General features: G+C 34.4%; 1 protein-coding gene and 1 long non-coding RNA gene across 8 annotated transcripts in view; one reads left to right on the plus strand and one right to left on the minus strand.

Moving 5' to 3' along the window:
* The window catches only part of LOC123868946 (protein tramtrack, beta isoform-like), a 451,090-nt gene that overhangs the window by 275,319 nt on the left and 151,741 nt on the right, over nt 1-24,030 (plus strand). The gene's annotated exons all lie outside the window — the stretch shown is intronic.
* Nucleotides 6,336-7,012, minus strand: LOC123868980. The gene is made up of 2 exons (XR_006796780.1): nt 6,590-7,012; nt 6,336-6,438 (listed from the first exon to the last, which is right to left on the minus strand). It is a non-coding gene; the product is annotated as an uncharacterized LOC123868980 (long non-coding RNA).

The following is a 24,030-nucleotide window of genomic DNA, read 5'->3' on the forward strand; positions in this document are numbered from 1 at the left end:
CTGGAGTTGCCTCAACTCGGCGCACTGCGACTCTAATGTATCACTAATGTATTACACTATCACACTAATATTATAGAGATGAAAGTTTATATGTAAGTATGTATGTGTGTGTATGTTTGTTACTTCTTCACGCAATAACTAGTTGACGGATTTGGCTGAAATTTAGAAGGGAGATAGATAATATCCTGGATTAGCACATAGGCTACTTACATCCTGGAAAATCAAAGGGATCCTACGGGATTTCGAAAAACTCGGCATCGGCTAGTTAATGATATAGTATGATAATAAATGATAAGGACACGTGTGCAATGATAAAAAATATAGGTAATTAAAATAATGTTAGTGCAAACGTTTGTATTTTAGCTCGATTTTAGTTAAATTAAAATAGCATTCTTGAATTTTAATACAATGTGTATAAGTACCTACTTACTTCTATATTTTTCATTTTTCCATCTTTTCTAGTATATAAATTAAATTTTGAACATTGTATTCATTGCATATTTTCAAAATTTGCACTGTTTTTTCTTCTGTACTCAGATCATGTTTTATTGTTTACAACTTAATTTTCACTTTTACTTGCATACAAAAAATTAATTGTTTTTTTTCATCCATACTTAATACTTAATTACTTAATAATATTATAAATGCGAAAGTTTGTCTGTCTGTATGTCTGCTACGTTATCACGGTCCAACCGCTGAACCGATTTGAATGAAATTTGGTATAGACATGGGATACATCCCGGGGAAGGACATAGGCTACTTTTTATCACGGAAAATCAAAGAGTTCCCACGGGATTTTAAAAAACCAGAAAACCACGCGGGCGAAGCCGCGGGCATCCTCTAGTAGTATAAAAAGTAGCTACAGTAGTAGTAGTTTGATTTAAAATTCTAACCCGAACCTTAAAAGCTGTAAAAGTGTTAATCTTTCCAATGACTAATCCTATAAAACGACTTGCTTAGCCTAAGATGTTTAGGTACCGAAATGAGATCAAAACGCATTTACTTTTTTGAAAAAATTTGATCAAATAATTTCCCATTACATATAGGTACGTGTATAGTAAAACTTCATAAATGCTTTGAGTTTATAGAATTATTTCTTGATCAGCTCCAACATGTTTTATCATTTCGGCATAAATAAATAAGAAAATCTGAGCTATTACCTAAATATAGCTGAGTTTCAAAAAAGACTCGGCCCCATTCTTCTCCGTAGGTATGCGTCAAACCTTAGAGTTTAATTAAAACGTGCTTTTAGATCATTTCTTCACAACGTCAAGATGTGGTCGTCCAGTACTCCAAGTGGGTGGTTATAGGTACCACAGAAACAACAGAAGCAAGGGGACAAAGGCAGTCTGGTTCTGTGGCAAGAGAAGGAGGAAGGTTGCATGCCGTGCTTCCGTCACTTTGGTTGATAATACCATTGTTTGCTATAACCATTCGCACACTCATCCACCTTATTTTTAGATTAATAAATAAAATATTTTTTTAATAAAATAATAAATTTTTATTTTTTATTTTTATTTCTTTATTTTATTTATTTTACTTAAAAACTATGTTAGTATAACTTATAAATAATCCATATCCATACTTCCATATACTTAAATACTAAGATTATAAATGCGAAAGTGTGTCTGTCTGTCTGCTACGTTTTCACGGTTCAACCGCTGAACCGATTTTAATGAATTTTGGTACAGTGTTAGCTTACAGCCGCAGCCCGAGGACGGACATAGGCTACTTTTTATCCCGAAAAAGAAATACCTAAGTCCACGCGGACGGAGTCCCGGGTATCATCTAAGTAGTTAAAAGTAAATAAAATATCGGTCAAATGCGGGTCGTCGTCCGTGTGCGCGTACGCAAACATTGTTAATGCACTACTACATCGAGGGAGTTCCAACATCACCCTGAAGGCGTTATCAATCCATTCTACTATTATTAAATGTGAACGTGCGTCTGTCTGGTACATGGTATTATACAGTTGTCATTTAATTCCGTAAGTTACTTACGTGAGTAAAACTTACAGGTATAATGGCGGCCTTAATTATTAATGATGAGTAAGCATTGAGTAAGCCGTGACAGCATCGTGGTTAAGATGTCGGCTTTCTATTCGTTAGGCCCTGGTTCGATTCCGGGCACACGCCTTTAACTTTTCGAAGCTATGTGCGTTTTAAGAAACTATTTAACGGTGAAGGAAAACCTCGTGAGAAACGGATTGCAGTGTATATAATACGTCACGGTTTGATAGGAAAACAGGAGGACACAAGGAGTCGTTGCCGCTCCACTCCGTAGGTGTGCGTTATGCCTAACTAAAACAATAATTTGTAATTCGTTTCAGTGGCAGTAGTGACGTTCACGACAACAAAACGTGGATGTACAGTGTTGAACATAGGGAAACACACTTACTCCAGAAAAGCAAGAGCCCAGAATGCCCCATGGTACTGCAAGAAGGCAGGCTGCCGAGCTTCAGTGTTAGTGTGCGTCATATCATCTATAGTAGAGTTCAAGAATACTCACAACCACAGTTAGAGCTACAAATTGTTAACGTGCTACGCGACGCGGTGTGATGCGGCGCGGCAAATATCACATCACACTTAATTAACACTTATAAAGGCGAAAGTTTGTGTGTAGGTATGTATGTGTGTGTGTTTGTCACTCTTTTACGCAAAAACTACTGGACGGATTGGACTGAAATTTAGAATGGAGATAGATTATACCCTGGATTAGCACATAGGCTACTTTTTATCCCAGAAAATCAAAGAGTTCCTACGGGATTTTGAAAAATCTAAATCCACGCGGACGAAGTCGCAGGCGTCAGCTGGAAGTTCTTATGAGTTTGTATGTAGCAAGGCGCACTTGAGCGACGCGGCAGGCAGCTACGCGCCGCTTCGCATCGCTCAACGCAAATGCGTTTGTAGCTTAAGGATTTTCGTGCACTCTTTGCCCACATACAAAACCTACATACGCTTGTGCACTAATTTGATTCGTATTTTGACGGATCCTTATAAATACAAACCAAATTAGTGCACAAGCGTATAAGCGTACATACAATATGACGGCCACTACGCATCGTATTTTTACGAGAACGAATATGAATGGAATACAAATGAGTGCACAAATGTCATAAAAATTAGACGGTTAATCAGAAGTGATCGTTTTTAACCCCTGACCTAAAAAGAGGGGTGTTATAAGTTTGACGTGTGTATCTGTGTGTCTGTGTATCTGTGTATCTGTCTGTGGCATCGTATCTCCTAAACTAAGGAACCGATTTTAATTTAGTTTTTTTTGTTTGAAAAGTGGCTTGATCGAGAGTGTTCTTAGCTATAATCCAAGAAAATCGGTTCAGCCGTTTGAAAGTTATCAGCTCTTTTCTAGTTACTGTAACCTTAACTTGTCGGGGATGTTATAAATTTTTAATTTACACTTGTTACGATTTGCGATGAATGGTGATGAATGAAGAACAGTGAACAGCATTCCAATTAAACAATTTAATTTATAATGTTATTATTAGTTTATTATATACATATTGATTTTAGATTAATCATTTTTTTGTATTATAATAGGGTCTTGGACTGTAGTAAGAGAAAATAGAAGAATTTGTGCGGAAAATATTTTTGATAAAAAATTGAAAAATATTTGTCGTGTTCGCCTTGTGACGTTAATAAAATTAATAATGTTAAAGGTAAATAAAGATCTATTTATCCTAGAGAATTCTAGCCCCATAACCTACCGTTATACAAAACATCACATCATTACTACAGGCCAAGCCCCTATTAATTTATAACTTCTAAAAGCCACATTGGGAAATTTTACATTCATAATTTGGCGTAAATTTTAAAGTTATATTAAATGAAATATTTTTGATATCAAACAAAAGCTTTTGATTAAGTAAACAAAACCCAAACATATTATAAAACTCTAGGTAGGCAAAGTTTATACAATTAAATTTTAAAAAGTGAAGAAAAATTCGTACGCTTTTACGCGGCGTTTACGTACCTTTCGATACCTACGAGCGTGATTCAAAAAATGGGGCCCTTATTTTATTGATTAATTTTTCCATTCCATCAGCCTGTATGCGTCCACTGCTAGACATAGGCCTTTCCAAATGCGCGCCACCAAACTCGGTTATTTATTAGTAGTATTTAATTGGAATGTCCTTAAAAGTCAGCATTTAATTTAAATGTCTTAAAAAGTAGTCAGTATTTAATTGAAATGTTATGAAAAGTAGTCATTACTTAATTGAAATGTTATGAAAAGTAGTCATTACTTAATTGAAATGTTATGAAAAGTAGTCATTACTTAATTGAAATGTTATAAAAAGCAGTCATTACTGCTAAATGAATTGAATTGAATTAATTGAAATGCCGTAAAAATTTGTCAGAACTTAATTGAAATGTGAAAGAGGCAGTATTCAAAAGGCTCTGTAGCAATAAAAATATTTGTAATATACTGTTGCTTATAATATGTTATCACTTATCACCTTTCTACGTTACAGGATACTTTTCAATATCAGAAAAAGGAAAACGTATACTAGAATTGGGTGGTTACCGATACTATCTAAATAGTAGTAGCGGCACAAAAGCTATTTGGTATTGCAGTAGGTATTACAGAAAACCCAGATGCCAATCTTCCATCCTTGTTGTTGATAATGTTATTATTCATATAAAGAATGATCATAACCACTAAAGGTATATCTAAAGACCGGCATCTTCAAGGTTAAGAAGCCTTTTTCAAGCAGTTCTAAAAATTTATGTGATTGTGGCAGCAAGAGTATGCAGTATCGGGCGCATCGAAGAAAAGCTGATAACGTCAGCAGAGATCTATGCTGACGCAACCTCTGCGCGTCTAATGCTGTAGATATTATGTTTTATGCTAAGATAGCTGAGATTTTAGATTGTTGTAAATCCTGTGGGAACTCTTTAATTTTCTAAGAAAGTTATATACGAGTATGTTAGTCTAGATTTTGTCAAGATCGGTTCAATGATTAACCCGTAAAAAAGTATCAAATAGACAAAGAGAGGTACTTTCCTATATAAAGATAAAATGGTTTCTATCTGCCCAATCTCCTTGAGTTTGATCTGTGCTTATTAAAAGTTAAGTGCAAGTTTTGAAATGCAAAAAAAAAAACAATGTTAATCAAAATCATAATCCGAACTCGGTTGCCGAAACCAATCGCACGAAATACGTCAGTCTTAATCGATTCAGTCGATATTTAATAAAATACACTTGAAGAATTATATCGTTTTATTAAACCTCAAGATTTCTATACCTAGAAGTTTTTCAATTCGTATTATTCTATAAAAATATGATTTTTTGAGAAGCGTGCTATCAAGGATCTTATAATTTTGTAAGGCGTTATTTCGTTTTCTCTTAGGTTTTTTATCTCTTTCCATCTTTTCAATTTTATTTTTAACTAAGTATAATTTCTAATAAATTTTATACTTTTTCATAATCACATAATTCTCTTAATTTGCTTGAACAAAATCTCTAAACTTAGCTAGATTCATCCTTTTATAACGTTTTGTGTAGAAAAGGACTACATTTAGATTTTAGTTTAATTTAGATATTTGGGCACTAATCTTTGTCAATAATAGTAATAATAATCAGTTAAAAAATAAATGACGTTTCTATATCTTTAATTTTTTTTTCATTATTTTCTTATAGCACCCCAGTTTACATCGACAATCAATGGGAGGCCCGTACTACAAATTGGATACTATAGATACTACAGAAATAATAGGAGTAGAGGACGAAAAGCCACATGGTTCTGTGCAAGGAATAGCAGCAAACCTGGATGTAAAGCCTCCGTGATCGTAGTTGACGGGATGATCATTGATGTCAAGAATGAACACAATCATTGATACAAAAAATAACGTATTATTACCTCATATATTCTATATACAAATACTATATAGTCTAGAAGACTCATTGGTGACGAAGCACTGATTAAAACTAAACTCCAAAGTTTAGAACATCGGCGTAAAGTTGCCAGTCTATCGGTATTAGAGAGAGTGTGCACAAGAACTCTTTGACCTGGTTCCTCCTTCACCTTTCTACCATCGTACTGCCAGGCATCGTCAAGGTCTGCATCCGTACGTAGTCGAAATTCCTCGAATACGTACGAAACGATTTGCTTCCTCTTTCCTAATTCGAACCGCTAGGATATTGAACGCCCTTCCGGCGTCAGTTTTCCCTTCCACCTATAATATGGGTACTTTCAAGTCAAGAGGGCAACTTCTAGGCAAGCGCGCTCCATCTTAGGCTGCATCATCACTTGCTAGCAGGTCTGATTGCAGCGAAGCGCTAGTCTATATAATTTAAAAAAAAAATATTTTATATAATACTACAGATTTGATATCTAAGTTTCTATAGACACAAAAGAAGATAATGAAGAAAAGCCAGTAAACCTGGATGTAAAGTCTCCGTGAACGTAATTGACGGAATGATCTTGACATCAAGAATGAGCGCAATCATTGATTAAACAAATAATTTATTAACACCTAGTATATTTTGTATTGATTTGATGTCTAAAGTTTTATAGACAAAAAGAAGTCAACGAAGAAAAGTCAGCCTCCGTGATCGTTGTTGACGGGATTACCATTGATGTCAACAATGAACTCAATCATTGATACATAAAAGAATGTATTATCTAGCATATTTTATGTAGTACTACAAATTTGATAGATATGGGTTTTATAGAAACAAAGAATTCATCAAAGAAAAACCAGTAAACCTGAATGTAAAGGCTCCGTGATTGTTGTTGACGAAATGTTCATTGATGGCAAGAATGAACACAATCATTGAAATAGAAAAAAGGATTTTTATGCAGCATTTATAACAGATTTTATATTTGATTGAGACAGTATAAGTTAACAAAAGAAAGGAGTTGATGTTATGAATGTTTTTAATATTGCCTTATGTCCAATATTATATATGAATCTATGGCAAGAATTATATTAATTGATTATTTCAGTGCAAAAAACAACAGCAAAATAATGTAATAAAGAAAGAGGATGTTAATGCCATTAAAGTGAATATTATTATGATTAAACAATGGTTTTTTTCAAAGTCAAAGTCAAAATCATTTATTCAAAGTAGGTACAATTGTACTATGGTCGAAATAGTTAAACTTGTACAATATAGTGGTGATAATTAATTACGTTACTTAAAACTAAAGCTACGAGGGTTCCAAACGCGCCCAAGTCTGAGAAGAGCCCATAACAAACTCAGCTTTAAACTAAGTGGTATACGTTCGGTATATATTTATTTTAACGTACAAAAATTCAACTATTTTTTTCTGTTTTAGTACACAGATTCACTACAACAAGGTTCGGTAAGCCTGCCATCCAGGTTGGGAGGTTCCGATTTAACAAGAACAACCGCAGTGTTGGCCCCAGGGCTCTATGGGTCTGTTGTAGAGTCAGTTCTGGATGCCGAGCTACTATCACCACTATCAACGATATTATTGTTAAGGAAAAAACTCTTCATAATCATTGATTTAACAAAAAAAAAAAAAAACGAAGACCCCTAAAAGTCAAGTCATTTATTCAAATTGGATACTATTGTACACTTTCTGATTGTCAAACGATGTAGTGGTGATAAATATTTACGTTACCTCAAAACTAAACTTACGAGGGTTCCAAACGCGCCCAAGTCTGAGAAGCCCACAACAAACTCAGCTGGTTATCCTCTTTTTATTATCACCACTTTACAAAAAGTAAAAATTCTCGCTGCGATAGAGACTGGAGGCAGAGACGAGAGACAGAGACGCGCGACTTCGAACATCACTTGGCTGAAGGCCGCGATTACACTTGTAAGTCTTACTAACGTAAGTAAATTTTTCAACTTACGTAAGTTGTAAGAGTATACGATAAACTACTTATAATAGTGTTTACAATAGTAAGTTAATTATCCAAGCTATTTATTTAAGTAAAACTTACTTTCGAGTTGAGCCTCTGTGTATGCCGATTGTAGATTAATGACCTATCCTAATGTGAGGAACGTCATTCGAGCGTAGCAACGCTGACGCCTAACTAACGGCCGCGTCAGTGTCCATCTCTACCATTGCACAACTGTCGCGGCATCACTCATCACTGATACGACAAACGCTCGATTTGAAAGTCCATCTTTTTTTTATAAAAGAATATTAGCCAAGTTAATCATGACTAATACTCCCCTTTCCCCTTCAATTAAGCGTAAAGCTTGTACTAGGAGAGGGTACGAAAATAATGCAACGGGTGGGGTTTGAACCGCCGACCTTTCAGAATTCAGTCCGCTCCTCAACCGTTGAGCTATCGAGGCTTTAAGCACTATTATATTACAGAAAGCTCTCGCGCGTCTCTGTTTCAGCGCGAATTTATACCTATTTTAAGGCTTCATTTGGATCAGGGATGTGCGTAAAATCTATCAGTAGAATCGCTTCAGTTTCAAACGTAAATAGGTTCATTGCAGCTCTGGTGGAAAAGGCGTGTTTCATTATAAATCGTTCGCTACGCGTCTGCACCGATCTTTGGTGAATAGGCCTTATTAAGGATGTCGCAAACTATTTTGAGGGTTGTAAAGATTTATTTACCTTAGGTGTCTTTTAACTTACTTCATAAAAGGAAGGCGATTTTTTCGCGTCGAAATACGATGTGTTAGTTTATTCATGTAATCTTTAAATATTGGTGTCATCTATTTTTTTTGTTTTTGTAATCATAAATTAGGTTTACACTTTTATTGGATTGGAATACTAGAATAGAACAATAAAAATTATTGTTAGGTACTAAAAGGGAAAAATTTGATGTCATATTAATATTGTTTGATTTTTCTAAATTTGTTTGCACGCCAAAAAATAATAACTTTAAATTATAGTTATAAGTGATAACGATATTTTTAGAATTTTTACTTTATTGATATAATTAAATGCACAAAATATAGATTACTTTCGAGATTATTTATGAGTTTAATTTCTTATTGTAGTTTTAGTAAAACCTACCAAATTAAATATACTACGTAAGATTGACTTGGTTCTACAATTTTTACCTTGTCTATTGAAATAATTTTTCAGGATAGTGTTTTGTTATTAACAACTAGAGAATGCCCGCGACTTCGTCTGCGTGGATTTAGGTTGTAGAGATCCCGTGGGAACTGTTTGATTTTCCGGGATAAAAAGTTGCCTATGTCAATTACAGGGACGCAAGCTACCTCGGTACTAAATTTCATACAAATCGGTTAAGCGGATGGGTTTTTGGGAATCCCGTGGGAACTCTTTGATTTTCCGGGATAAAATATAGTCTATGTCCGTCCCCGGGATATAAGCTAACCCTGTGCCAATTATCATTAGAATCGGCTAAACTTTTGGGCTGTGAAAAGGTAGCAGACAGACAGACACACTTTCGCATTTATAATATTAGTATGGATTAAGTATCAGTAGCAACACCCAAATCCGTACAAACAAAGTACTGCCCAATAGGCGGCTGTCCTGTGTCTCGTAGTCGCGCGTTGCAATCTCCCGTCACACTTTTGTTGCGCGTCATGGTTGTAAGCCGTAAATTAGTATAATTCCTTACGTCTTTTCAGTTTGAGGCTGATATCCCACCAGAGATGGGCTATGCTACGTTGTTATTGATGTGTGTGATGACCAAAAATCATTTTCATTGCGCGAGATAGCTTAGCATTGGTAGAAATGGGGCCAATGAAGTTATGTTTTTATATGAAGGGATGAGAGCTACGGATGCGAAAGTGGTATAGGCTGTAGTCCCGTGCTCTCCCTACCGTCGATGCATCGCTTAGCTTGAGTGGCACATGTACCTAACCCAGCCAACTCGCTGCGGAGTAATAATAACTAAGTATACCGCTTAGCATTACTGGAAATGGTCACATACTTACGTAACTTAGCTTTTTTTTAAAAAAAAGAATAATAATCATGTTAAATGACTAATATACCCTTTTCCCCTCAAACTAAGCGTCAAGCTTGTGCTAGGAGTAGGTACGACAATAGTGCAACGGGCCGCCAACCTTTCGGTTTTCAGTCCACTCATTTAACCGTTGAGCTGTTAAGGCTATTAAAGCTTTGAATTTCTCACAGCTGCATTGAATTTCACATCTCAGGTGGAAAAAGTTCACAAGTGTAAATTAAAAATTTATAACACCCCCGACAAGTGAAGGTTACAGTAACTAGAAAAGAGCTGATAACTTTCAAACGGCTGAACCGATTTTCTTGGATTATAGCTAAGAACACTCTCGATCAAGCCACCTTTCAAACGAAAAAAACTAAATTAAAATCGGTTCATTAGTTTAGGAGCTATAAAGCCACAGATACACAGATTTTTGGGTTCGGGGGTTAAAAACAGCCATAGACATGCCAGTTGAACTAATGTCAAGTTTTTCTACAGAACTGATGATTGTGTACACCAAGCGCGGGAAACCTCTTCTCATAATCGGCAACTGTAAGTACAATTGCAAACACACCATCGGTGCTAAGACCTACTGGGTCTGCAATCAGGCACCACAAGGATGCAGGGTTTCTGTGGTCACATTCGACAATGTGATTATTAAAACCAAGAATATTCACAATCATTAACTTTCTATACCTATGTTTTTCTTTGTGATTTTATTTTGATTATAAATTGTGATCATTAATTTTCTTAACACTTTTGAGCCTTTTGATTTTAAGTTTATATAAAATGCTAGTTTTTTCTATTATGATTATTATTATTTAAGTTTATCACATCATCGGTCCACAAGAATGCAGGATCACGTTGGTGATCTCCCACTAAGATTATTAAAAGTTTTTATAAAATTCTATTTTCTAATTGATCATTTTTATGATTGTGACCATGTTATCATTATTTAAGTTTATCACACCATCGACCCACATCGATGAAGGATCTCGCTAGTGATATTCGACTAAGTGGTTAATTTTACTATCTGAAGAATCTCAGATTCATTGTTTATAATTTTTTCAAAAATTTTCATTTTGCTAACAGAAATTATGAGAAGTGTGTATATTTTTTTAATAAAATTTTATTTTGGATAACAAAAGTATGCCGATGCATTGTTTTATTTTTGACTTAGTATAACGTAAATATGAAATAAAACAATTTTTTTTAAATCACATATTTATTAAAATTTAATTATTGCGAATTACATGAAAAATTATTATATTAAAACACGTTCTTGTTAAAATAATCATGAATAATATGTTTTTTTAACAATTTTTTTTTTTCATTTTTGCAGTACAATTTGGCGTCTCCCACAGAGGTAACCCGATAGTAATGGTTGGTTCACACAGGTTCAAACGGACGTCGTCATACGGTGTCAAAACTTGGTGGCATTGCGTCAAGCGATCGGCCAACGGATGTTCCGCCAGTGTTAGCTTGATCAAGGACCATGTTTATAAACTCAATATGAACCATAACCATTTCTAGAACATGTGCACCCCCAGGAAGTTCTCCTTTACATGTCTGTCAAGACTAGTGGTGTCAAAAAATAATTTATCTATAATACATATTCAATATAGAAAAATATTCAGGATATTAGATTTTCATTAAACCCCATATTAAATACAAAATATAGTAATTTAAAAAAAATAGAAATTCTTACTAGCATTAGAATTGCTTTTAAATTTGACGAGGCGCTTGCTAAAGATACAGCTACGATCTAACGTCACAACTCACAACAGTAAATAATAAAAATATTGGATATTGCGTAACTGTTACATCATTTTTAGTATTTTGCCTATCTAACCCGAGATTGGTTCGAATGTGGAATACTGCGATAGAATAAATTATTTATCTAGGTTTTCGTATTCTATTAAATCAGGACTGCAGTTTATTTATTTGTCAACGTGAGTGTCGATAATTATTTTGAATGTGGATAATTTAATGTTTCGTTTTTCGTAGATAGATTTGTGTCGTGCGTTAGTTATTATTTATAGGTTAGGTAGTTAGGTACGTAAAGTGGTAGTTACTAGTTGATCTTTTTGGAAATATGTGCATCATTTTATAACACGTATGAATTAGCTACTATGTTTTCTTTTTAAGTAGTAAGTAGTAAATACCTATCTACTTAGTGTTTATGTGGTTAATTCTTGCAACTCAACTTCAGATTAGTTTTTCTAACCGATTGAGTTGAAATTTGAAACAGTAATCAGATATTTAACTTCGATTACAATGCAATAATTATGGTACCATATCGGTGGTTTGATGATGGAACCGGGTGGGCATAAAATTTCTCAACTTCTGAACAGGGTAACTCGGTCGTGTTTGGTCTCGTTGGATTTGCCTTGACAAGTACTCTAGAGTGAATATAGATCATATCCAGAATCTCATGATGGAGCTGGAAGGTGGCCATAGAATCCAAGTGTCCGTTATAGCTTCGGCGTGCTTGGCCTGTTAGATTTTTGTACCTGTTTTAGCGTGATGAAATAATTTCAATTGACATAGTTAATAATATTTTCAATGTACCTATTGACAAACTTGTACCTACTTTCTTAAGTTCGGGATTTCTCTATGTTTTTCAGGGTTCTGTATCGGAAGGGTGCTAACAACGAGAACCTATTATTTGTTTTTGTAACTGTAACCTTGTAGCTGTACTAATAAATATACTATAAAATATAGGTAGGTATATTTATTCAAGTAAACTTTTACATTTTACAAGTGCTTTTGAATCGTTAAGAAACTCGGCGGTTGCTCTTTTCAAGTGTTCAGTTGTTTATTAACCCCCGACCCAAAAAGAGGGGCGCTATAAGTTTGACTTGTGTATCTGTCTGTGGCATCGTAGCTCCTAAACTAATGAACCGATTTTAATTTAGTTTTTTTTTGTTTGAAATGTGGCTTGATCGAAAGTGTTCTTGAAGTGAAGTGAAGCTATAATCCAAGAAAATCGATTCAGCCGTATGAAAGTTTTATCATTATCGTATGAAACAATAAATAAAAATCTGTTTTAGAATGTACAAGTAAAGCTCTTTCATATGATACTCCACTAGGTATAGTATCTTACTTGTGCTATAAAACCTACCTACCTGCCAAATTTCATGATTGTAGGTGAACGGGAAGTACAATTAAATAAAAATCTGTTTTAGAATGTACATTGTACAGGTGACTACTAGGCTACGTAAGACCTACCTGCCTGCCAAATTTCATGATTGTAGGTCTAGGTTCTTGACAGACACGACGGACGGACGGACAAACAAACAGACAGACAACAAAGTGATCCTAAATGAACTTTTAAGTACGCCTAGTGTGTGAACTAGACAGTCCTAAGCCTGTAAAAGTATGAAGGGAAGTTCAATTTTTTTTTATTTTTTTTAGGAATATATTCTATCGTAAAAAATATTCAATATTTTTAAGTAACTAGCGTTAGTATTAAGATATGTAAATGTAACCATATTTGACACCTCTAGTCAAGACCCGTCAAGGGAATCAAAACCTATGGACTACTTCTCGTTAACCTAGTAGTTAGTATGAAATTTGGCTGGTGGAAATAGCACAATAATTCGGCTATAGAAAAATCGGCCAAGTGCGAGACTCGCACTTAGCCAAGACTCGCGCACCGAGGGTTCCGTACTCGGGTATTTTTTTCGACATTTTTTTTTGACGGAACCCTAAAAATCCGGAAAACGGGAAAGCATAAAAATGACTAAACTGGTATTTATTGTACGATGGTACATAACCAGTTTTTTAAATTGGTCGTCACTAATCTGGCTATGACAAGTCACGTGTTAAAGGACCAGCAATTGCTTTATTTAACGAATCAACATTGGATCTGCGTCTGTCAACATGATTTTAATATTAAATTGAAAATTGATTGTATTAGAGGTGCAATATACTTATTTATTGGTGAAGACTTAGATTTCTTTTGATGGTTATGAGTTCATTAAACATAATAATCGATACAATACTTAGCCCTTAAAAATAAATATAAGTATTCTTATTTGTACCGTTATGCATTTAAAAAGAAAGCATAGTTATAATTATTGCTACAATTATTATATGCATAGATAGAAATATATTTTTCTTTTTTAAATTATAATATTTTCAAAGTGCCTTTTTAACTATTAATCAAATAAAAATGTAACATTATAAAATATTTGTTAAGTAGTATATTGATTGATTTACGTAGATTGGTAGATTTACGTATGTATCCATAAAATAATGAATATAAATAGTATTGAAAGAATGATTTTTATTTATGACTCTAAAATTTTGTCCGTCGCAATTATTTATATTTGGTTATATTAATTTAACGCATGGTGGCGCGCTCTTTAGAAGGCATATGTCCAGCAGTGGACCCAAACAGGTTGATTGATATTAATTCAACGATTTCAGCTTTACTATTCAATATATACCTATGGTTCAAACAATAGTAAATTTTAAATTAAAACCATTGTTTTTAGTTTAGTTTTGCTATTGACACTGCAAGTAGATCACTGTTAACATTAGCATGCCGATGACGCGACCTTCAAGTTTTCATTCATCCCAAAATCGCCCAACTCGACTAAAAAAGTCTATTTTCATTGTTTCTTCGCAGGCCTAGTCCCCTTTTACTCAACGACCCGTTATGGTAATCCTCTGCTAATCATCGATCCATACCGATTCAACAAACGCAGCGATAGTAGGGGTCCGAAAACTAGCTGGGTCTGTGTCAAAAAGGACAGTCAGTGCCGTGCCACAGTGATGACTTTGGACAACATGATCATCAGATACAATAATATTCATAATCATTGATTTACAATAATTACTCCCTCACTTGAGTAAGGTTATGTAAAGTATCAGCAAGAGTTATAAAATGATCATCTTTACTGATAGTAAAAGTATAACTGGATTTAGCGCTTGGCTACAATAATTAGACCTGCTGTCAAGTGATGTACCAATCACACTAATATTATAAAGGCGAAAGTTTGTTTGTATGTGTGTGTGTGTGTGTGTGTGTGTGTGTGTGTGTATGTTTGTTACTCCTTCACGCAAAAACTACTGGACGGATTTGTCTGAAATTTAGATTGGAGATAGATAATATCCGGGATTAGCACATAGGCTACTTTTAATCCCGGAAAATCAAAGAGTTCCCACGGGATTTCAAAAAACCTAAATCCACGCGGGCGAAGTCACGGGCATCGGCTAGTTGTAATATAATATATGGAATAGGTAAGACAGCCCGGGTTAAACCGAGTCAGCTCAACTAGTACCGAAACAAAAATGAAATAGAGACACGCCTAAGACTTCTTTAGCTAATGTTATTTTTTCTAGTCGACCTAAAACTATTTTGTATTTATTTCAAGAGTTATTTTGTTATTACTATTTTATTAATAATTAGTTTTATTGTAGTTGAAAATATTGTACAAACTATTTCCATTAAATAATATATAAAAAGCTCAGAAACCGTGAACTTTGACCGATTATTCTGGAAAACCTTATTTTCTTATCCCTTTTTGGTAACAAATGGGTGAAGGCGATCGTATGTGGAATTTTACACCATAAGTAGTTATATTGCATTTAAAAGAAAACCTTTGAAACAAAGTCTTCAAAACGTCTGAATTTATTTAAATGGAATTGTGACTTCTTTTTAACCAACTTCAAAAATTCACATTCTTAATTCAGTGCATATTTTTTAATAACGTATTTAATCAAACAGTCCATTCAAATGTATATTTTATATTTTTAATTAAAAATACAATATGAAATTTTTTCTAAAGTCATTTTTTATTGTAAACTCGGTGATAGCTTTTTAAAGTTGGTTTTTTTTTTTAAATTAAAATTTACCTTAAAAATTTAAAATGATTGTAACCCCTTTCTATTTTCAGCATTTTTTGGTTACACCACCGGTGGAAAAAGATGCTTGGACATAGGCAAACAAAGGTTCACTTTACACCAAAATGAGGGCGCCAAAATCAGATGGCGGTGTGTCAAGAAGACTTCAGGATGTCCCGCGTTTGTGACCACTATTGATAATGTCATAATAAGGGTACGACAGGTGCATAATCACAACTAATTTAGGTTTACAGAAACAGACACGCCTCTTAAAAGTTAAGGATATTAAGTAAAAATGTTGGAATTTGTCCCATTGGTCCATAATATAGTAAACACAAAAACTCCTCAATCATTAACAATAAGAAGGGTTTCAGATTAGCATTTTTTACACGTACAAGCTCAGTGGATCGCAACAAGTCAAGCAATTTCCATTAAAATAAGTTGATTGAAGTAAGATTTCAAATAATTAATTATTTTTGGTTAGATTCTAGCCTACTCTAGATAGGAGAATAATAAATGTGACCTCATATATTAGGACTTAGATTACTTAATTGCTACTATGAATGTGCAATGTTCATTATAATATAATATTATGAATGAATGATATTATAAATGATAATATTGTGTTGGGTAACGGCAATAAAAAAAAGTTACAATAATTAAGTTACACCGTGATAATAAATTCATGTCACTAAAAAAATTAACTTATTTTTAGTCAACACTAAAATTGTTAATTCCAGGTGATAGTGACAAAATTATGGACAAAGGGTAATTTAGTTTAAATTATTATATTTAATTTTTATTTATTAACAGCCTGAATTTCTGCTACGCTGACGTTGTTCGCGTATTATTCATAATCCATACTTCCATTATAAATGCGAAAGTGTGTCTGTCTGTCTGTCTGTCTGCTACGTCTTCACGGCCCAACCGCTGAACCGATTTTAATGAAATTTGGTACAGACATGGGATACATCCCGGGGAAGGACATAGGCTACTTTTTATCCCGAAAAATCAAAGAGTTCCCATGGGATCTAAAAAAATCGAAATCCACGCGGGCATCCCCTAGTTATTCATAATTAATATACGATACTGTTGAGAGGAGTTGATTCGTAGCACTCTCCAAACAAACGTAGTTTGGCTTTTCGATGAAATTTTGTACCCAGATTTCCGTAAAAATATTTTTTTTCAAAGTTACACGGGTTTAAGGATTTACATACAAATCTAAACCGTGTAAGGTTAAAACTAGATATTTTTACGGATATCTGGCAAACCAACAGACGCAGATATTAGTTTCAAGAACGTCTCTACAAAATGTAATTGTGCTTGATTGGTTAGTATTCAAATGAGAACCAAACTACGTTTGTGTGGAGAGCGCTGGAGAGCGCGCTAGGGAAACTTCTCTTAATATCACAGAATGTGAATTCCTTTGCGGACCGAGGTATTCGACCAAAATCAGTATAGAAGGGATTCAGGTTTAAGGGTAAACAGCATTTTATGTTAAAAACAATTTTAATTCAATATTGTATTCTATATATTATTTTTTTCACAAACTATTACTATGAGATGTTAAGGGCTGTATCAGCCTTTTAGTGTGTGTAATGTGTATATTTGAAAATATGTGAGAATTTGTGTGTGCGTGTTTGCATACACGTGCAAGTGAAAATGCCCCCTGAATACGTTTACCCCAACGCGCTTGGCGAAGGCATTCGGCGAACGTCATGGCGTATATTTGCGATGCTAACACTGGCTGACTTGCAAATCAGTAGGTTTTCATACACACATCAAAAGATTCTGTCGCTATTTACAAACAGTAAAACATGTTAGCCAACTCGCTGAAAACGTTTGGCCAACGTGAACTTCAGGTATAATTAGTGTAAAGTAGCACTATAAAAATATTATGAGTAATATATTATTATGTTTGATAAAGAGAAACAAAGATGTAAAATTTAACAAATGAGAATAACAGAGTGATGTACAGATGTATTAAATTGTATATAATGTATAAGTTTATTTGATTTTAGTGGTCCTTACACTCAAAAGAAAATTAACACTTATAATATTATAACATGGGTGCCTATTAGTCCGTTTTTCTGTCACTCCTGTTTTATTCAGAAACTATTTTTTTTTTTTAAATTACTACTATGTAATATGAGCACGCTCTATGTTTGCACGATAAAAAGTAGGTACAATTGTTTTTGAAGTAACGTGAAAAGTAAAAGTAGAAAATGGAGACTTTTGATTGGATTTTGTTACCTGAAAATGATCTAACCCACACATAGATCTAATTCTTAGATCAGTTAGATTCAAAGTTCAGACTTTGAAGTTGAATATTTAAAAACTAACTTTAGATAAACTAAAACTGGATACAACTAACTCTGGGTAAAACTAAGCCACACAGACTTGAAGTCTAACTTTAAATTAAAGCTCAGAATTTGAAGTTAATATCTAAAAACGAACTCCAAAAAAAGACGTTACCTGAAAGGATCCAACCCACACAGTCTATATCTTTTTCACGCAATAACTTCATTTCATTTTTTTTCAATTGTATTAATAAAAAAAAGAATTATACTATCTCGGATTATTAATTGGACACAATTTTATTAGTTTACAGGTTCCTTTTTTCTCTTTATTTTTCAGAGGTTATGTTCTTACCGACAAATGGCGGCAACAGGGTTTTAATTATTGATGGTAATCGGTATAATAAGAAGAGAACTAGTACTAGCCTTACAACTACTTGGTCGTGCATCAAGAGGAAAAAATTTAATTGTAGGAGCTCTGTGGTAACTGCTCTTGACGATATAATTGTAAAACATACTGGCCATAATCATTTTTAAAAACATCATATTATGGCCGCGTAAGTCGGCGGGTTCCCAACGAGTCACACAGTGTGGTATCGTTGGAAAATAAGAATTCATCTATTTTTAGGGTTCCGTACCTCAAAAGGAAAAACGGAACCCTTATAGGATCACTTTGTTGTCTGTCTGTCTGTCTGTCCGTCGTTTCTGTCAAGAAACCTAGAACTGCGAGAAGCTCCTTGTATACCTTTTAAGTAAACTGAGGATAAAGTATAGAAGAATTTACAAAATAATAACTTGGCCATTTGCGTGGGTGAATATGAAATAAAGTTTAAAAATTAAAATCACACAAACTGGATCAAGATTTTTTGAAAATACCTCCATGGATTAACTGTTAAGTATTTATATTATATAAACAAATTGTTAATATATTTTTTTGGTATCAGCATTCTAATTACTATACAAATCACGCGGGCATGATTTGTATAGTAATTAGATAAGGCTAGCTTGAAGTTTTATTGTAATATTTTCATTAAAGATCAGCAAAACATGATTGTTAATTTATTTCACTTCATAACGCGACAGGTCAAGAAAAGGTAGAGAGGAGGTTTTTTTTAAGGAACCATGGCGTCCATTTTAAAGAAAATACAAACTTCATTGCATAATTTTCAGAAAATAATTAAGATTAATAATTAAATAGTTAATTAAAAATAATTAATTCAGCTATTAGAAATAAACGTTGTTATGAAACATAGTCTCTACAAGTGTGAATTAAAAATTTATAACACCCCCGACAAGTGAAGGTTACAGTAACTAGAAAAGAGCTGATAACTTTCAAACGGTTGAACCGATTTTCTTGGACTATTCCGCGCCTACGATCCAAAGTATCCATAGACTTACAATTTTTTCGCTACGCTCAAGTATCTGAGTTTTCCAAAACATCATTTTCAAATAAATAATTATGTATCTAGGCAACATCCATCTTGACAGCTTGACATTTGTCAATTGACATAATTTTATGAACCTAACGGTTATCTAACCTTCTTTTCTACAAGAAAACTAGAAAAGAGCTGATAACTTTTAAACGGCTGAACCAATTTTTTTGGATTATAGCTAAGAACACTCTCGATCAAGCCACCTTTCGAACAAAAAAAAAGTAAATTAAAATTGGTTCATTCGTTTAGGCGCTACGATGCCACAGACAGATACACAGACACACAGATACACAGATACACACGTCAAACTTATAACACCCCTCTTTTTTGGTCGGGGGTTAGTAAACAGGAAGAGCTAGAATTATGGTTATCCAAGTTTTAAAGTTAATCTTCTGTTTCAATTTTAGATGTGACGTTTTTACCGACGTTACGTGGGAACAGGGTGTTGGTGCTCAATGGAAACAGGTATCGCAAGAAAAGGCAGCACAAAGCCAAGCACAAAGTGACGTGGATTTGCATCAAATATAGACATGGCTGTAGAAGTACCGTGGTCACCATAGACGATAAAATTACTGGACTCGGTTATGATCATAATCATTCTTAAGGACTTCGTCTGCGATGGCGTTTGCTGGCGCGCGTGCTGTGCTTGTTTGGAGTGTTTTTTTTGTTAAGAGTGGCTGGTTTTTGTGTTAGTTGGTGTTTTTTGGTGGTGGAGCTGACTGGGAAGCGCTCTAAAGGGTCGCCGCGCGTATGTCGGCGCGCGCCGGCGCAGACGGAGTCCATACTTGTATAAATTCAATAACTTGAAAATATCACAAACTTAACATTGGCTAATCAGAGTAAAGCCAGATTAAAGAAAAAAAAAATCATTCTTAATGGACTTACCTACAAGCAGCGATTGGACAAACGCAATGAGTCATCATCACCATCATCATCAACCGATAGACGTCCACTGCTGGGCATGATGTCTTGTAGGGATTTCCACACGCCATGGTCTTGCGCGTCTCGTATCCATGGAAGATATGAGGACTTAAGCAATTTGGTGACAACCCTGAAAACAGCTGATCGCGGAAAGGAACTCATAAAAAAATTGGTTGTCTGTAAAGTCGGTTTACTGACGATAGTTGAACGTGACAACAAATGCCGATTGTGCTTCTTTGTCGCTCGTTCCGCGCTCTCGCTTGCACTTCAAGCCTTACATGGAACGCCTCAGAGCGAGGTAACGCCGCATGAGTCATGTTTTTTCGTGCGTGCAGCCGGCTCTATCGAATTATAAGACGTTGTCACGTCAAAAACTTTTGTGAACTCGGTGGATTGTTTAAAGTTTAAACGTTTGTCAAGTAACAGAAACAACGAAATAATCTATGCCACTAATACTTAGTACTAATCTATTTGTTACGTTATATGGTTTATCAAGCACGCTGTACATAATACAATGCATATATTATAATTGTAAATATAATATAATATATTAATTGTTATAATAAATGTAACAATTTTCAAACTTTGTGAGATTCATGATTTTTCACATGCTCTCTGTGATCAGACAATATCTACTCCCTATCCCAAACTGAGTAGCCTCCAAGCCTCGATCACTGCAGATGCTGCATGCAAATGTTCATGGGCGATGGTAACCACTTTATGACTTTAACATCAGGTGACCGGTCTGATCGCTACTTTTATACTAAAAAATAAGTTTAGGGGTTTGATCAAATCACTGACTTTTTTCAGGAAGATGGCAAAATCAAATTGTCGCTTTAACACCTTCCGAGATTTGATCATATCCCGCTTTTTATCATTGCGCCGCCGTATAAAAAATAAGAATAATGTTGACCCTATTGTCTAACGGACCACTTACATTTTTTATACTCTTTTTCAGTACATTTCGTGACCTCAAGATATTATAGTAGTCGAGTGCTCATTTATAAGGGTCAACGCTATTACTTTAACCCTCCCAGCGCAGGATTGACAAAATCTTGGAGATGCTCCAAAAAGAAATGTCGAGTCAAGATCTATACCCGTAACGATAAAATGGTTGCTATATCTGAAGAACATAATCATTGATTTTATTTTAAGGCTAGACTAGACTTTTCCTGTAATCTTTAAGAGGGGTCTCTCCGTCACTCGCTCCATAACAAACTTAGTTCTAATTTCATTTGAATATTAAGCAACCAAAGTTCATGAAATTTTGCAGACATATTCTGGATTTAGATTTTTCTAAAAATATGTAGTTTAAAAATTACAGGGGCTCAAAGATTTGTATGTGAATTTTTAAGACCGTGTAACTTTGAAACCGAATATTTTAACAGAAATCTGGAAAACCACGGGCATAGATATTAGTTTCTAGAATATGTCTGCAAAATTTCATGGACTTTGGTTTGCTTAATATTCAAATGAAATTGGAACTACGATTGCACGGAGTAAGTGACGGAGAGAGCGCTGTTAAGTAATGTCAGTGTAAAACTCAATTTGAGAATAGGTATAAGATATATACTGCGAACGATATTGTGTAGCATTGTGTATAACAATAACAACATATGCCTAAACAATATTACTACTACTACTGTGTACTAGAGGATGCCCGCGGCTTCGCCCGCGTGGATATCGGTTTTTTAAATCCCGTAGAAACTCTTTGATTTTTCGGGATAAAAAGTAGCCTATGTCCTTCTCCAGGATGCATCCCAAGTCTGTACCTTTCATTAAAATCGGTTCAGCGGTTGGGCCGTGAAAACGTAGCAAACAGACAGACACACTTTCGCATTTATAATATTAGTATGGATTATGGGTATGGATAAGTAAATTACACGAAATTGAATTAAGTAAGTGAACAGTATGTTCTTTTTGAAAATAAATTTGTTTAAACCAATGTAGTGCTATTTTTTGTATATTTTTTTAAACTTTATGCGGAGTAGTTTCGGAGATTTTCATCTATTTTCTTAAACTGAAAACTTTTTTTTTAATTATAAAAAATATATTTGTGCCTATAACAAACCCTTTCATTATTGATATGTCAGACTGTATAGTTTGCAAATCTGTTCTATAAACCAATAGTTAATAATTGTCAGATGACGTGATCATCTCTCGATGTTCTGATTGGTCGACAACAGCACTCTCTGCTCCGCTTCAGTGTAAACGTAGCATAATCGTTGATTGTAAGTTGCCTTTGATATTTGCATGAAAATTCGCACGTAGGTCGTACTACGCCATTGAATATACGTTCGTATAAGACCACTTTCACACGGCATTAGCACCGCACGTTTTTTGGCTGGATATACATTACCGAATATTAGTGGCACTGCGCTCTCTTCGCGCTCTACCCCAAAAACGGTTGATTGTATGAAAAAAAAGTTCAAACAAAAATTGTAAAGAATATTATATTCTACAACTTTTATAATAAGTGCAAATCTCATTTAAGCAATAGGAACCGAGATATTCGTGAAAAATCGATTTTTATGACCTTTGACCTTCAATATCTTAAGACGCGGACACGATAGCATTTGTAATACAAATAAAAAAATTTGATAAAATAAAGTTTTGTACCAATTTACAGCTTATTATCTTTCATTCCGAGGTGAACCTCTTAATATGACTGGGCTAAATCGCAATTGTTTGATTGGCTGAATTTATGGTATTCTTGGCCACAGGTCTCTAGCTCTTAGACGAAATGAATTAAGTACGGGTTTTTTCTTATTTCCAGTATATTTCGAAGCCTCAAAACGTCAAGATGGTGGACGTATTCTGGTATACAATGGGCATCGTTACAATAAGCAATACGTTACGGGAAAGAAGACGTCCTGGCGATGCGTGAAACGGAACGCTGGATGCAAGAGCAGGATATGGACCGTTGAGGATGTCATTATTAATGTTATAAACGACCACGAACATTATAATTAACTTGCTTATGCCCGCATCTTTGTTCGCGTGGACTACTTTCAAACCCCTGTAGTGGTTGTCTACATCATAATAGCAAAATGAGAAGACAAGATATCTTGTCCTTATAAAATTTACGCACTATATTATATTAATTAAGTTTACTATTTAATTTAAAACAAGAACTAATTTTACGCAGATGTTAAAAATGTTTTTTTTATTTTTTATTTTGATCCCATTTTGATCCATGGTTAGTTTTTTGTAATATATTTTGATGTTATTTGTAATTTTTTTGTAAATAAGAAATGTCTTGCTTATTCTGCTTTTTTATTCATCACCTCTAGGTCTCCTCTCAGAATGAGAAAGGTTTAACATAGTTCACCAGGCAGGCCAAGTGCGGCTTGGCAGACTTCATACGCCTTTGGGAACATTTTAGTGATACTTTAAAACGATCATAATCCGAGAAGTTAGAGATGCCTGGAATCGAGATCTCAGGCTAAGCATAGTTCGCTTACGTCACACATGTGCAAGCATGGCTCATTTTTTGCGCAACGGATCAGCCCGGCTGTCCAGCGCGGAAATGCAGCCAGTATTCTTGGCACCATTCCATTGGGCATGATTTATATAGTAATTTGATAGGGCTTTAAGTTTTATTGTAATATTTTGCATAAATTAAAAAAACCTAATAAAAAAAGTATGGCTATTTAA

Source organism: Maniola jurtina, chromosome 10, assembly GCF_905333055.1.
Source record: "Maniola jurtina chromosome 10, ilManJurt1.1, whole genome shotgun sequence".
Taxonomy (NCBI): Eukaryota; Metazoa; Arthropoda; class Insecta; order Lepidoptera; family Nymphalidae; genus Maniola; species Maniola jurtina.